Here is a 16,138-nt window from a genome sequence, read left to right as displayed (position 1 = left end):
CAGGATGTTCTAATCAGTGTAATGTTTTTTAAACAATATTAAGAACAGACACTAGATGCTTGTCTCACATTTGCAGACATTGGCTAATGTACAGAGCAATAACAGTCACCATCAACAATTTACCAAATTTAATTTTCCATCTGTTTTACTAAGTTTCAGTGCAAATCATTTTTTTTCTTAACAGCAATATTAAGTGGAAACAGCATTGTCAAATATTATCTTAACCAGGGACATTTGCTTGTTTTTAATTACTCTATTTGTCGATCTGTTCACTTACAGACAGAAATCACTGACTAAGAGTACCAGCAAAAGATTTTCTGCAACAAACTATTTACCATTAATAAAACTATTACCACTATCATGGTGACATACAGTTGGGTAATCATTGCAGTGTGTTATTTGAACAGTTCATGCTTGTATACCAGTATTTTCTACCCCTCACTTTTGATTTTACTATTCCATAATTTTACTTTGCTAACAGATGATTCACAACTCCCACTGAGAAAGCCTTTTAGCATTTTGATTTGGATTACCTTTTAGAGAACCATGTTTACTAATGCAGTTAACCTACAGCCCAAACTTTATTTTCAATCTACTGGTAAATGGGTAAGATATTGTCAGAGTGACAATTTTAAAAAACTATTAAGAAAATGCACTGAGAAGATTGATATGAAAATAAGTGATACAAGATTTAGATATATAGACTAAAACAGATATGCACAACAATTTTTAATCAACCTGTTCAGACATGTTATGAAATACATCACTAGGGAGTTGAATCTTCTGGGTCAGAGGTAGGGATACTACCACTGCACAAGGGTCCATTATGCAGAATTTTAGTTTTATTATTTAGCTTCTGAAGGGAAAATAACACATTGCAATCTTTTTTACATTTTAAGTCTTATTTTTCACAATTAGTAGAAACTGTACTGAATGAATTTAATTTATCTGTAGAAAATAGATTCTCACAACTCAACTGTGGACCATATATATTTCCCAAGAATCATTTATATAACCAATAGAATAATTCATGCACAAAACAGAGACTTCACTTCTTCCTGAAGTCAACCAGTTGAAAATATACTCTAACTGGCAACTATGTGCCAATATAGTTTTGAACACAGGGGAACTAATTTTAAGGCATGAACTGCCACATCCAATCACTTCTTAAGCAAGTGCTCACCTAAAACATGCAGATGAGAAACTGCAAAACACTTCACACATCCTTTCAAAGCCTTTCAGTACACCCAAGGCATACAGTAAGAATGGGAGAGGCTCCTAGTCACCCACACTTCACATGGAAAGGGCCCCACCCTAGCCTCTGTTAACAGGTCAATTACTTCTTTCAGGTAAATCTTCCAAGTGGACATAAGCTTGTGCTTTGTCTGTCTCATGCATCTTGAGGTGCTGAAAGTCTGATGGCTTAGCTCTAAATGTTGTATGAATTATTGGATTTCCATTACAGCTCATGGAGTGATACCACTTCACATCAGAAATTAAAAGCTTGTCCAGCACATTGACCCAGCTCACGGTGTTTCAAGTTGCTCTAATCTAGCCAGAAATGTCTTTAAAAAAGCATACAGTTCAGTTAAAAAGAGAAAATACAATTACAAAATCAGTCACCATCATTATGATCAGAGACCAACATCATGTTGTAATCGTGCTGATGATCAAATAGAAAACAGATGAAAGTATTTTGAACAGCGTTCTCTGCAAATTTAACCCAGCTAAGACAGATCACCTTTACAATACTAATTTGCCTCAATTTTAAATGTAGCTATGATTAACGACAATAATACAGTATTGAATATATACTGATTGTCTCAACCAATTTTTTTTAAACGTTAGCCTTCAATGGACCTTCTGTGATTTGAAGGGATTTATTTTTTTACATTAACCACAGTGGATCATAAGCCTTGCACATCTGCTTGTAACAAAACCCACAGATGCCACTAACCAGCCTTGAAGCGATAAGCATAAATAGACGCTAGAGCAAATCTCATACTATTTCCCTTCACCTACAAAGAAACTTCTGGTGATTTTAATAAATCTAAACTATGAATCATTCAGATCAGTCAACAGGCTACAGTTTCACTGAAGAGTTCAGATGATTGTAGGAGCTATAGCAGTGAAAGAAACTGGACAAAGTTTATTTGACCTCTGCCAACATTTTTAAAAAGTTTTCAAATTATTTTAGGAAAGCTAATTAAAAGCTGACAAAGTGTGAATACGTTTTGTGCTTCACTTGAAAATTGATGTTCATTTCCAGCATTACGTATTTATGAACAATTATATATTAGCAGATACTGCTCAGGCAATGAACTGAATGATTAAAATCAACAACCGAAGTTGTTGGAAAAAACACAGCAGGTTTGGCAGCATCTGTGGAGGGAAAGCAGAGTTAACCCTTTGGTTCGACTGACCCTTCTTCAGAACTCAAGGACTCAAATTTTTATTACTGATTCCTAGCATCTGCAGTTCTTTGGTTGTTTGATTTAGCTGATTGATTCATTCCATCGTAATTCGATCTTTCCATATGTCCATACATCATTCAGTCCATCTTTCTGACCATCTGCTAGTCATTCCTTCCACTCATCATTTCACCCATCCTCATTCCATCCACCTTTCATTCTGTCTGCCTATCCTTCCATCCGTGTGTTCATCATTCAATCAGTCCATCCATCCACCTTATTATCCTTCTTTCCCACCATCTGTATCTGTCCATATTTCATTCAGTCTACCTATTTTTATTCTTACCATCTAAGGTTAAAAAAAGAATCAAATCACATTTTAATGAAGGTTAGAAGTAAGGTGGGAGGAGGTTTAAGTGGACAGCAAACACTGGTTTAAATCTGTCGGAATACACAATTCAGAAACAACGTATTCGGTCATTAATTGCCAAATACAAGCTGATATCACAAACTCTACTTATTAATCTGTGATTTAAAATGATTATGTTATAAAGCCCCAAAAGCCACACTTTAGCCATATTAAGCCGTTCTGTAGTCCAGGAGAGATATTTTTAAACAATGTTGTTTCAAAATCAATGAATAGTAAAATTAAAAATGTGTTTGAAATATTCTTGATGTTTGTCAGATACTTGGCAATGGAGATTAATTTTAAACCAACAAGTTTAAAAGAGTAACACTATTTTACACTACCATTACCTTCCAGAAACATAGGAAGTAAAAGCAGGAGGAGGCCCTTAAGCTGTGCTTGTATTGGATGGTGGAGCAGGCTCGATCATACAACTCGGTACCCTTTTCCCACTTTTTCTCCATATCTTTTAGTCCTTTTAGGCCTAAGAGTTACATTAACTCCTTGAAAATGTTCTTCTTATTTGGTCTCATCTGCTTTCTGAGGTCAAGAATTCCACTGGCTCACCACTCTCTCTCTGAAGAAGTTTCTTATCTCAGTCCTAGATGTCCTATCCCATATTTGTAAACTGTGACCCGCCCCCATTCATTGGGAACATTCTTCCTGCATTTACCCTGTCTAGTCCTGTCAGAATTTTATAGGTTTCTCCAAGAACCCATTTTATTCTTCTAACTTCCAGAGAATATTAACTTAACCAATCCAATCTCTCTTCATACTCCAGCCCTGACAGCAGAGGAGTCAGTCTGGTAAACCTTTATTGCACTCCGTCCACGGCCAGATCATCCTCCTTCAGATCAGGACACCAAAATGCACACAATATTCCAAGTGTGGTCACACTAAGGCCCTGTACAATTGGTTAATTTTAGGATTCCAACCTTTTTGATTCTGTCCTGTTTAAACATAATGGCCTAGAATTTGCAACTGCAGTAATACAAAAACTGTAAGCAGTCACTATCTTTCCAATTGTAGAACTGACAGTAATTTCTAGCATCAAGATCTGTGCAGATAAATACAGAAATCAAGAAGTTTCTCTCAAGGGTGCAATGCTGAAAATCCCTGAAAAGTTTCTGAAATCACTTGGATCAACATGAGCTTCCATTTTTATTCTGTTAATCTCATTTTAAACATCTTTGAAAACATTGCACTTCTGGAATGAGGATTGCAGCAATTCAAGGTGACTCACCACTGAAAGAACTCCAGAAGCTGGCATCCAGTCACCAACTCACCTTTTATTTACATGTGGAGAATCCTTGACACTGATCCAGCGTTCTGAATGAACAGGATGTCTGACACTCCTGTTCTTATCTGTCAGCCAGGGCTCCCAGATTGGAGCAGGTTAACAGCCCCAATCAGGAAACTCATTCTATGAGATCCACCTGGCTGACATTGTTACAGTCCCCTACCCCCACCTTGTCTCAATCAAATCCATCGAACTCAGCACCGCCTTCCTAACCTGCAATCTTCTTCCTGACCTCTCCGCCCCTACCCCAGTCTGACCTATCACCCTCACCTTGACCTCTTTCCACCTATCGCATTTCCGATGCCCCTCCCCCAGGTCCCTCCTCCCTACCTTTTATCTTAGCCTGCTGGACAAACTTTCCTCATTCCTGAAGAAGGGCTTATGCCCGAAACATCGATTCTCCTGTTCCCTGGATGCTGCCTGACCTGCTGCACTTTTCCAGCAACACATTTTCAGTTACAGTCACTATAGCCATGACTGTCTCAAACAACAAATGCTGGCCTAATTGATGATGCTGGGATTTTAACAGCAACTTCCGTTATCATAAATCCCCCTCTACAACTTTAAAGTAATACAATTCTATTTTCAATTTAACTATGATATTTCAACTGTTATCTTGATCCCAGGGTATGCACCAATCTCTTTCACTACTTTTCACAAATTTAATCAGTTCACAGTGCAATTTACCTCCTAGTCTGTGAGAATTCTCCAATATGGCTGCTTGCTGCACCTGAATAAAATCCTCTCTCCCGCTCGATGTTAAGGTTTCCTTGAATCGGAGCTAGATTCAAACCCACATTGGGAAAGGTGGAACTCCACATCATAAACATCAACAGATCTTTGCAGAAAGCCATTTTTGAACTCAATGGCGAGTGTCACCATTAAGCTGCTAATCACAATATCAAGCCTCAAATGGAAGACTATTGTTACACAAATACTGATACAACGTGAAACATAAAACACTGCAGCCCTCTCTCATTTTCATTTGGCAAAGTTATTCAAGCCTAATAGAGGAATTCTATCACTGTGATCATCCATTAATTTTATCTTTATTCTAAGCTAAAGGGAAATCAAGCTTAGTACAATATAACCCAGATATGTTTAACGGATTGTCCTGATTCTATTTTTATTAGGTTTAAAGTAATCCATGGCAACATTCAGTGACCTGATGTTGTGCGAGACAGCATCAGTTGCGATCAGCAGACCGGTTTCAAAATCAATGATCATCAACAATTTGTGAACTATTAAGTTTATGTGTACATAACCATTTAACCTTTTCTTGTGGATATCTATTGACATTCCAATTATTTTTCAGGATTTAGCAGGATGAAGGTGAAAACCATTTGAGTGATTTTAAATAAGAGTGATCACTGAAATAAAATATAGATTAATCCTCAGCAAATAGACTGAATATATAACATGCAAAGATTTCCACTGTAGAATTACCCACAATGTATTTCAATACTCCTAATGTTCCCTAAACATTTGTTTGCTGGAAATTTTGCCTCAGATTTTACCCAAATGAACTTACCAAATTACTTCAGAAAAACCAGAAGCACATTATTTCAAAGCCATTCGATCAAAAGTTTATTGCTTCATTGCACAAGGTTGATTTTATTCCAAAGGTCTGTAGCTTAAACCTTAGTGCAGATGATGGTGGAATTTCTGGACATCAGGCCAAATGTTACACAGTCTAGCCAAAGTTTTCTAGCTGGTGCCTGGATTCACAAGTACCAAAATCTTAATAATGGCCATTCATTCCATTATTTTTATTCATTCACAGGATGTGGGCATTGCTGGCCAGACCAACATTTATTGCCCATCCCTAACTGCACAAACGGCAGTTAAGAGACAATCATTTCACTGTGGGTCTGGAGTCACACATAGGGCAGACTGGGCCAGGACAACAATGTGTTACCCTGAAGGACATTAGTGAATCTGATGGTTTTTTCCCCTTTCATTGGCAACAGTTTAAAAGTCATTATTGGACTCAATTCTAGATTTTTTTTATTGAATTCAAATTCCACATCTGCCAGGACAGGATATGAGCACAGTTCCCCAGAATATTATCTAGGTCCCCGGATTCAGGTGAACATAAAATAATTCAAATCAATATTCACAGAGATCAGTGGAGTCATTTATATGCACAACAAATCTAATATTGAATATACTTTTACAGCACTAACATTAGCTATAAAGTGCATTGGAATATTATGAGAATGTAAAAGTTTTGTTTTATTTTGAATAATTTCACAAAATCATAGAATGCACAAAACAAAGCGAGTTGGCTCATCATACGTGTGCTGGGTCTTTGGTCAAAATGTTTGATTGATTCCATCCTTCCATCTACTTTTCCTGTAGCCCTGTAATTGTTATCCCTTCAAATGGGCATATTTAATTCTTTTATAATAATACTATCAAATCTGGATTGCCCCAAGCTTTCAGATAGCGCATTCCAGATCACAAGAACTTGCTGTGTATAAAAATGATTCATGTTGCCTCCAATTCTTTTGTCAAACAGTTTAAGTCTGCATTCTCTCATTGTCCATGCTCTGGACACATCAACCAGTTTAAGTATTAAAAACACTTTACCCAAGCACTGATCGGTGAGGTGGATAAAGTGACACAGGATTCCATATGCGGTTCAACTCTTAGGGTTAGAGTCAGCGTGGTAACAGACCCTTCAGTCCAACTAGCCTATGCCACACATAATCCCAAACTAAACTAATCCTGCCTGCCTGCTCCTGGCCCATATCCCTCCAAACTTTTCATTCATGTACTTATCTAAACACCTTTTAAACTCTTAACAAATATTCTTTATTAAAACATCATGTCAACTTTTCCTAAATTCCCACAGTATTTATTCTCCATCTAGCTACAACCATCTGAGAAAGGATATCACTTGCAGTGATCCATGTATTTGAGCTGGGCCATTGGAATCTCCTTCCTGGGCTGGCTCTCTTCCACAAAGGTGGGTTTTGCAGATCATGGTGGATCTTCTCTCTCCCCTCCCTCCAGGTGGTCAGAGCTCTGCTGCTAGACCAAGTCAAGACTTTTCTATGAGTCTTTGCTGAAGGGGTGATTTCCAGGTACGTGTTTTTTTTACCCCCCCCCCTCGACTGGGTCTTCCAGACTGTTCTGTGGCCTCTGACCAATGATGTTATGAGTTGTGTTCAAATTATCTAATGGGGCCGCGCCAACACTCTTCACTTTTTCCATGTCGGGAGGGGTAAACTGAACATACTCAGGCAGTCAAGGTGCCAGAAAGTCTGATCGACACTTCTCTAATACACAGTCCTTGGGCTGGTTGTAACTGGTTCCCCTTGAACCTTAGTAATCTTATTGACCTTCATTTCTCCTATTGCCTGTAGTCAATAGCTGCTGGCTGCTCTTTAATTTGGTTTGGCCAAATATCTGTTCAACGCAATTTCTCCAGCTGTGAGCCAACTTAAAATGTTCAATTTTGGGCTAATGGTCGCTTGACTACACTATGATTATAAACCCTGATGCCATTAGGAACAAATTTTCTCTACTTACTTACTAAAATCATTCATGATTCTGAATCATCTCCATCAAATCTCCTCAACCTGGCCGGTTTTTCCATATAACCAGGTATCATTGTAGCAAATCTCTTCTGTATCCTGACAAAGACCTTGATATTTATCATAGTGTGGTGCCTAGAACTGAACGCAATTCTCTAAATATGGCATTTTTTCTCTATTCCTCTTAATACAATCTAGTATTCATTTTTCTTCTTAAAAAAAGTTCCCAACTTGTCCGGTCACTTTCAAAGATGTGTACATATAGTCTCACTAGGTTCTATGCTCTCTTTAACTTATATCATTTCATTCATATTGTCTCTCATTATTTTAACCAAATATAATTTTTTTGCATTAAATGTCAATTTACATGCAGCTATCCTACTCATCCCATGTCCTCGTGAAGTTCGACTACATGACCATAAGGTATCGGAGCAGAATTAGGTCCTTCAGCCCATTGAATCTGCTTGACCATTCAAACATGGCTGATACCTTTCTTAATCAAATTATCCTCCTTTCCCCCATAAACTTTAATCCCTTACTAATCAAGGACTTATCTATTTGACTTAAATACACTCTGACTTGGCTGCCACAGCTTTCTGGGGCATTGAATTCCATAGATTCATCATCTGGATCATGAAATTCCTCCTCTCAGTTCTAAAGAGTCATTCCTTTGTTATGGGCCAGACCAAATCCCCTTCAAATATATCAAGAACAAAGCCTGGATCCTAAAATGTTCTTATTTAAAGGTAAGTGTAAGGTGCTTTCTGTCACATGCAATTTGATTGGTTATACAAAATGGCTTTAAGCAAAACACACTTTATTGTTACTCTACAGTTAAAATACAAATGAAGGAAAGAAGAATTGGTCTAACTTTAGCTCTACTGGAAAACTTAACAGAATAACAGATTACTTAACTACTAAACAGCATCTGTTCCAAAATAGTAACAGCCCACAAACACACACTTGGCAAAAACAAATTCAGTAAAATAGATTGTCTCATATGCAATGTTTCTCCAGTGCAGGAATAAAGAACATCAAGAGAAAATTCTGACAAAGAGAGAGAAAGAGAGAGAGAGAGAGAGAGAGAACACAATTACTTTTTTAAGAAGGGAAAGATGATTGGCAACTTCAAACCCCAACTACTGAAAGCTAAACTAAAACCCTGGTTCCGTGGGAGTCTGACTCCACCCATTCCTGCTGCTTCTCTTGTTCCAATTTTTTTTAAAAAAGGAAAAAACCCCAAGGTGTCACAAGCTGTCTACTTTATTGGCTTGCAACGGACCACTCAGCACTTCTGTTTCAACCTCTCTTCATTTAAAAAAAACAGGCTAAAATACGCCTTTTAAAGCCATTGTATTGTCACATCTTCACTCTGAGGCTGTGCCTTAGGGTTCTAGTCTCGCTTACTAATTGAAACATCTTCTCCATGTCCATTCTATCCAGATCTCTCAGTATTCTGTAATTTTCAATCAGATTCTCCCTTGAGTACAGACCACTCCTTTTATGACATGCCCTTCATCCCCAGGATCATACTTGCAAACCTCCTCAGGACCAACTCCAAGGCCAGCACATCACTCCTCAGAAAGAGGGTCCAAAACTGTTCACAATATCCTCAATGTTGTCTGACCAGAGCCTTATACAGCCTCAGCAGTACATCCTCCTCTTGTATTCTAGCCCTCTCAAAATGAATGCTAACATTGTATTTACCTTCCTAAGTGCCACCTGAACCTGCATGTAAACTATAAGAGAATCCTGAACAAGGACTCGCAAGTCTCTTTGGGTTTCAGTTTTCCAAAGCCCTTCCCCATTTGGGAAAGTTGCCTATTGCTCTAGTCTTCCTTCCAAAGTGCATAATCTCTCAATTTCCCCCCACTGAATTCCACCTGCCACTTCTTTGCCTACCCTGCTGGCCTGTCCAGATTTTTCTGCAGCCTCCCTGCTTCCTCAAAACTACCTATCCCTCCACCTATCTTTGCTTCACCTGCAAATTTCACAACTCTCAGTACTCTCAGTTCCTTCATTCAGATTGTTAACACCGTATTGTGAAAAATTATGATCTGAACATGGACCCCTTTGGAATTCCATTAGTCACCGGTCACATCCTGAAAAGACCCATTTATCCCCCTCTCTGCCTTCTGCCAGCCAATCCTCTATCCATGACAGTACCCTGCACCTAAAATCACAGGGTCTTATCTCATTTAACAGCCCGCTATGTGGCATATTGTCAAAATCCTTCCTGAAATCCAAATGAATCATAACCACTGACTCTCCTTATCTAACCTGCTTATTATCACCTCAAAAAAATCTAAAAGATTTGTCAGGCATGACCTACCCTTAGAATCATACAGCATTGAAACAGGCCCTTCGGCCCACCACATCTACGCCAACCATTATACATAAAACTACGCTAACCCCATACACTTGGTTCATAGCCTGCTGTACTCTGGCATTTTAACTGCTTATCCAGATGCTTCTTAAATGTTGTGAGAGTACCTGCCTCCACCACCCGTTCAGGCAACACATTTCATTTCTCTCCCACCCTCTGGGTGAAAGGAATTTTTTTCTCACATTGACTCTAAATCATCTGCTCCTCACCCTAAACTTGTGCCCTCCAGACACATCTGCTGTGGGGAAAAGGTTCTCATGATCTACTCTGTCTATGCCTCTATATACCTCAATTAGATCCCCCCTCAGCCTCCTCTGCTCCAGCCTACTCCATGTCTCCTCATAACTGAGACTTTTCATCCTGGCTAACATCCATGAATCTCCTCTGCACTCTCTGCAGTCTAATCATGTCCTTCCGATTGTGTGGATACCAGAACTACACACACAGTATTCAATCTGTAGCCTAACCAATTTTATAAAGTTGTAACAAGATTTCCTTGCTCCTATATTCTATGCCCTGTCTATTAAAAGCAAGCATCCCACATGCTTTCTTTACCAGCTTGTACTGAAAGCTTTGAATTGTATGCCTTGATGAAGCTGTATGGACTCAGCCCTATTTTACTGTTTTCTTCCAACTACTCCTCAATCTCATCCTTAATAATGGACTCTAAAATCTTCCTAAAGACAAAGATCAGGCTAACAAGCCTATGATTTCCCATCTTTTGCCGCTCTCCCTTCTTAAACAGGGATGTTACATCATCCATATTCCAGTCCTCTGGGATTCTCCCTGACCCCAGTGATTCCTGAAAGATCACTACCAATGCCTCGACACACTGCTCAGCTATCTCCTTCAGACCCCTGGGGTGTAATCTATCTTATTCAATTTTAGACCTTTCAGCTTCCCTCTCTTTAGTGTTGGCCACTACGCTCACCTCTGCCCCTGACTCTCCTGTAGTTCTGGTCTGCTGCTGGTGTCATCCACCATGATGCAAAGTACCTATTCTGTTCCTCTACTTCTCCACTCTCATTTTCCTGCAGTCCAATGTTCACTCTTGCCTCTTTCTTACTTTTTATATATTTTAAAATTACCTCTTGTACTCTTCTTTTATATTACTAACTAGCTCATCCTCATTTCATATTCTCCCCCCTTTGTTTTTTTAATGTCCTTTTCTGGTTTTTAAAGGCTTCCCACTCATCTTCACCACATCATATGCTATTCTTTGGCTTTTGTGCTTTCCTGACTTCCCTTGTTGGCCACGGTTGCCTCATCCTCCCCTTGGTACGGTTCTTCTTCCTTGGATTGAATTTCTGTTATGCCCCTGAATTACCCCCAGAAGCTCCTGCCATTATTATTCCACCATCTTCCCTGCTAGGCTCCCCCTTCAAATCAACACTGTCTAGATCCTCACTCATATCTTTGTATTTACCTTTATTCAATTATGATCCCATTGCATCTAATTCCAGACTTTCCCTCTGAAACTGCCGGGTGAATTCTATCATATTATGGTCACTGCCCCCTAGGCAGTTCCTTCAAATTAAGCTCCCTAATCAAGTCTGCCTCTTTACACATCGCCAAATCTAGAATTACTTGTTCCCTAGTGGGCTTGATGACAAGTTGTTCCAAAAAAAACCATTTTGTAGTATTCCAAAAATTCCTTTTCTTGGGATCCGCTACCAACCTGATTTTTCCAAATTTACCTGCGTACTAAAGTCTGCCATGATTATTGTGATAGTGCCTTTCTTACAAGCTTTTTCTATCTCTTGGCATGTTTTCTGCGCCACATTCTGACTACTGCAAGCAAACTGGTACATAACTGCTGTCAGGGTATATATTTCCTTTACAGTTCCTCAATTGTTCTACACAGATTACACATCTTTTCACCCTTCTTGCTACTGATTTAATTTCATTTTTTACTAACAAGACAACCCTGTCCCTTCCACCCATCCTTTCGATACGCTGCATATCCTTGCATATTAAGTTCCCAGCCTTGATCCCCTTGTAGCCAAATCTCTGATGCCCACAAAACCATGCTCACCAATTTCAATCTGCACTACCATTTACCTTGTTTCATATACTGTGTATATTTCAGTACAATATCCTATGTCCTGCATTGAATATATACTCCCCCTTCTCATATTGTCCCTTAGCTGCCGTGCCTGAAATTTTACTCCTGACTCTTTCTATACTCTCTTATTCTGGAAACTTACTAACCTCTGCTGAGCTCTCCTCCCCTTTAATATTTTCCATAATTTTCTATGCAACTGCCCTCCGTATCTCCACTATTTAGTTAAAGCCCTAACTATTTTCGCAATTCACCAGATTTCTGCTCCCAATGTGATTTAAGTGGAGCCCATCCCATCTGAACAGCTCCCTCCTTCCTCAGTACTGGTGCCAATATCCCATGGATTCTAACCCATTTCTCCCACACCAATCTTTAAACCGCATGTTTATATCTTTAATCTCGTTAATCTTGTGCCAATTAGCTCAGGTAGCAATACTAAGATTATTACTTTTTTGGTTCTGCTTTTTAAATTAGCCCCTAGTTGCTCATATTCCCTCAGTAGGACCTCTTTCCTCTTTTGTTGGTACCAATGTGGACCATGACAACTGGATCTCTCCCCTCTCACTCAAAGTTCCTCTGCAGCCGAGATGGGATTTCTGGAACCTGGGTACAGCCTTTGGGACTCTTGATCCTGGCCACAAAGAACAGTGTCTCTTCTCCTGACTATATTATCCCCAATTATTACTACATTTCTCTTTTCTCCCCACTCTTAAATGGGTCCCTGTAGAATGGTGCAATGTTCAGTTTGCTCATCCTCTCTACAGGTTAATCATTATTCCCCTCATTCAGAGTTTTGTGTTATCTGCACACTTTGATATTATGCCATGTACTTATGTGCAAGCCAGTGACCAGAGAATATTAATGCAGATACCTGGGTTACCTCTCTCTAGTTTTAAAGAAAACACTCAATTACTCTGATTTCAGCCACTTGGTCAGTTTTGCATCCATGTTGCCACTGTGCCTGTAATTCCACAAGATTTAAATATTGCTAGCAAGTTTTAATATTGATACTCGGTCAAGTTCCTTCCAAAAGTCCATAAAAGCATAAAATGCTTTCTCTCAAAAGTCTCTTAACTAATTCTCTTTCCAAGAACATAATCAAGTTACTCAAAAAAATGCTGACTTTCAGGTAAAGCTCATAATTTTCCCAAACACAAATTAATTTATTCTCAGATTATCTGTAAACGTTTCCCCACCAGCAGCATTATCCAACTAGCCTGCCCGGTTCATAAGTGTCTTGGTGACAAAAGAGTAAAGCTTTGACAATCCTCCAATCCTTTGACACCAACTCCTTATTCAAGGAAAACTGGAGGTTTTGACCAAAATCTCCACAATTTCAACTATTATTTTTCTCAGTTACTTAGGATAGTGCCACCAGACAGCTAACTTTTCTATTTTAAGGACTGCTAACCTTTGTCACTATCTGCTGTTTATATATTTTTAAAGTCATATTTAATGTGGCTACTGTTTCTTCCTTTCCTGCTGCATTATTTCTATATCAAATCCAAACTATTCATTCAGCACTTCAGCCATGCCTTCTACCTTGATAAGAATGCTTGCTTTTAGTTCCTTTGACTACCAATTTCAGAGCTTTCAATTACTTTCTTTCCTTTAAATTTTATACCTACTGGCATGACTATGATCCTAGGCATCCTTAATTCTAGCTGAACAGGCACTGTCTTTTGACCTTGCTCCAGACCCTACTCCCCAAAATATATCAACTCTCTTAAACACTCTAACAGTTTCTTTGATCATTGCATGCTGCCCACACTGGTCTAGCTGTTTTGGGCCATTGTAACATACTACCCAAAACCAGACCAGGAAAGAATTAGATAGTTTTAAACCTAATCATCACAAATAAGCAACATTTTTATGTTGACTCGAAAATTGACAATAATTAATGATTGACAATCATCGCATACACAGGCATCTTCAAACATTTGCTGTTATATATACCTTATTTGGTGTCACATTTTGATAGGTAAGTTTCTGAATATGTTCCAATTCTTCATTAGATACAGCTTGGGGAGACATTTGTCGATATTTAATGACACCTTCGCTAAATGCTGACGTTTGAGTGGAGTGCAGGTTTGACTACAGAGATGAATCGTGAGCTATTTTCTCCTAGATTAAAATATAAATCTGCAGGGAAATCAAGTTTAAAATCAGGTTTGCTTTTATTGTTGTGAGATGATTGAGAAGAACATACTTGGAATAGATGATGTAAAGATTTTAGACATACTTCCTTTTCTTCCCGATCATTGGATTCTTCATTCAGCAAATATTGTAGTCTGTCCTTCAGGGTCTGGGAACCAAAAGTAAAAACAAAGAAGAAATTTAAAATCAGAACCTAGAAATTTTATAGGGTTTGCATGGCGAGTGATAACAGAGTTCTGAAATCCATCTCTGTAGATGACTCTGTCAAAGAGTCAATGGGCCAGTGGTTGCTTTGAGTTGTATGATTCACTTATCTATTTTTATATCAATTTCCTGCTCATAAATAAAAATGCATGGAATCTTTTAAATTCACCTCAAGATATAAGGCCTTGGTTTATCTTCTCCTTAGAACTTTGGAGTCCACCCTCAGCATTACACTAAATTTCAAGCCGAGACTGAGATTCGAATCTATAACCTACTAACTAGAGACAAGAATGTTACTATTAAGCTGATATTATTGCAACATTAGATCAGTCATCACAAACAGAATGGAACCATTTCAAGACTCTTTTAGAATGTTGAATGTTAGACACTTAATACACTATCAATTTTCTGCAGCTTATCATAGATATGAAAATTATGTGGACCAGTCCTATAAATACAGCGACTACAAGCACAGCCTGGCAATTCCATGGAAAGTGTTCATCTGTTGACTCCCAAAAGCCTCATCACCATCTGCAAGGCACAAATTCGGAATGTGATGGAATATTCTCCACTTGTAAATGAGTGTAGTTCTGCCAACATTCTTGAAACCTGACACCATCCAGTCCTAAGCAGCTCACTCTATTGACACTCCATCCAACACTATAAACATGCACTCACTCCAATACTGATGCACAGTGGTGTCAGTGTGTACCATGTATAAGATGTACTGCAACTGATCAAGGCTCCTATCACAGCAAGTTTCACACCCATGATATCTCTACAGCTAGAAGGGTGGGGCTACATTTTCTCCTCTAAACCACCTTGACTTGGAACTGTATCACCTTTCTTTCACTGTCGTTGGGTGAAAAGAAACCTGGAACTCCCTTACATTATTGTGGGTGTGCTACAGTACGTTCACTGCTGCAGTTCGAGAAGACAGCTCACGACTGCCTTCTCAAGGGCAAGTAGGAATAGGTAATAAATGGTGACCCAGCTAGCGGTCCTCACATCTCAGAAAGAATAAATCACCTGACCAAAACAAAAGGACAAGAAATGTGAGTACCAGTTGCACTTCACTATTCTGGTAGTATTAACTTTGCTCTTAAACATTTGAAACCTATTTATGTTAAGTCATCAAAAATTGAGCCAATGATATTCTAGAAAATCAAAGGGTCTGGTTTGGTCTATGATTTAATTTGCTAAAAAATTAAATTAGCAGCTGTTTACACAAAACCCGTCTGCAAAGAAAATAAAATATGAATGGCTTACCTTGTGGGGCACAACTACTTCTTCCACAGAAACTGCTTGTTTGGAATCAGAAGATAACTGCTTAACCTTTTCACAAATGACCTATTAGTTGTCTTCCTTTCACAATGTCAGAATGTTTCTGAATACTGTGTACTCTTCTCGACTGAAAATAGAAACACATGATAAACTTCATTCCATTTTAATGTAAATGATAAACAAAATACAATATTATATAAATTCCCTTTGACAGAATAAGAATAGCCCGAAAACGTCATCATCTGTACTGCTTCTTGAAACTTACGTAAAAATCCACAGTTTCATATTAAATAACTTGCAAGCAACAGAACTGGGATATTTTAGTCAGTAGCTTACGTTTCATTGTATTTACAGGGACCCATGGACTTTTTGTGACTTTTCAAACA

The 16,138-nt window shown here is 38.6% G+C and overlaps 1 protein-coding gene and 1 long non-coding RNA gene across 2 annotated transcripts in view; both read right to left on the bottom strand.

Annotated features, from left to right (window-relative positions):
• Positions 1 to 14,236, bottom strand: part of LOC122553751 (uncharacterized) — a 41,945-nt gene extending 27,709 nt beyond the window's left edge. The window contains exon 1 of the long non-coding RNA XR_006312832.2: positions 14,064 to 14,236. This is a non-coding gene — a long non-coding RNA (uncharacterized LOC122553751). The remainder of the gene's footprint in view (positions 1 to 14,063) is intronic.
• Positions 14,237 to 14,284: 48 nt separating this feature from the next.
• The window catches only part of LOC122553749 (gap junction delta-2 protein), a 55,309-nt gene continuing 53,455 nt past the window's right edge, over positions 14,285 to 16,138 (bottom strand). Inside the window, exons 3-4 of the transcript XR_015757951.1 lie at positions 15,738 to 15,879; positions 14,285 to 14,412 (exon numbers count right to left, since the gene is read on the bottom strand). The gene's annotated coding sequence lies outside the window, so the exon portion shown is untranslated. The remainder of the gene's footprint in view (positions 14,413 to 15,737; positions 15,880 to 16,138) is intronic.

Source organism: Chiloscyllium plagiosum, unplaced genomic scaffold (genome assembly GCF_037043375.1).
Source record: "Chiloscyllium plagiosum isolate Xiang-an unplaced genomic scaffold, Cpla_swu_hap1 HiC_scaffold_8, whole genome shotgun sequence".
Classification (NCBI taxonomy): domain Eukaryota; kingdom Metazoa; phylum Chordata; class Chondrichthyes; order Orectolobiformes; family Hemiscylliidae; genus Chiloscyllium; species Chiloscyllium plagiosum.
Note: the sequence above shows the minus strand (reverse complement) of the source record. Positions and strands in the feature narration are given on the sequence as shown.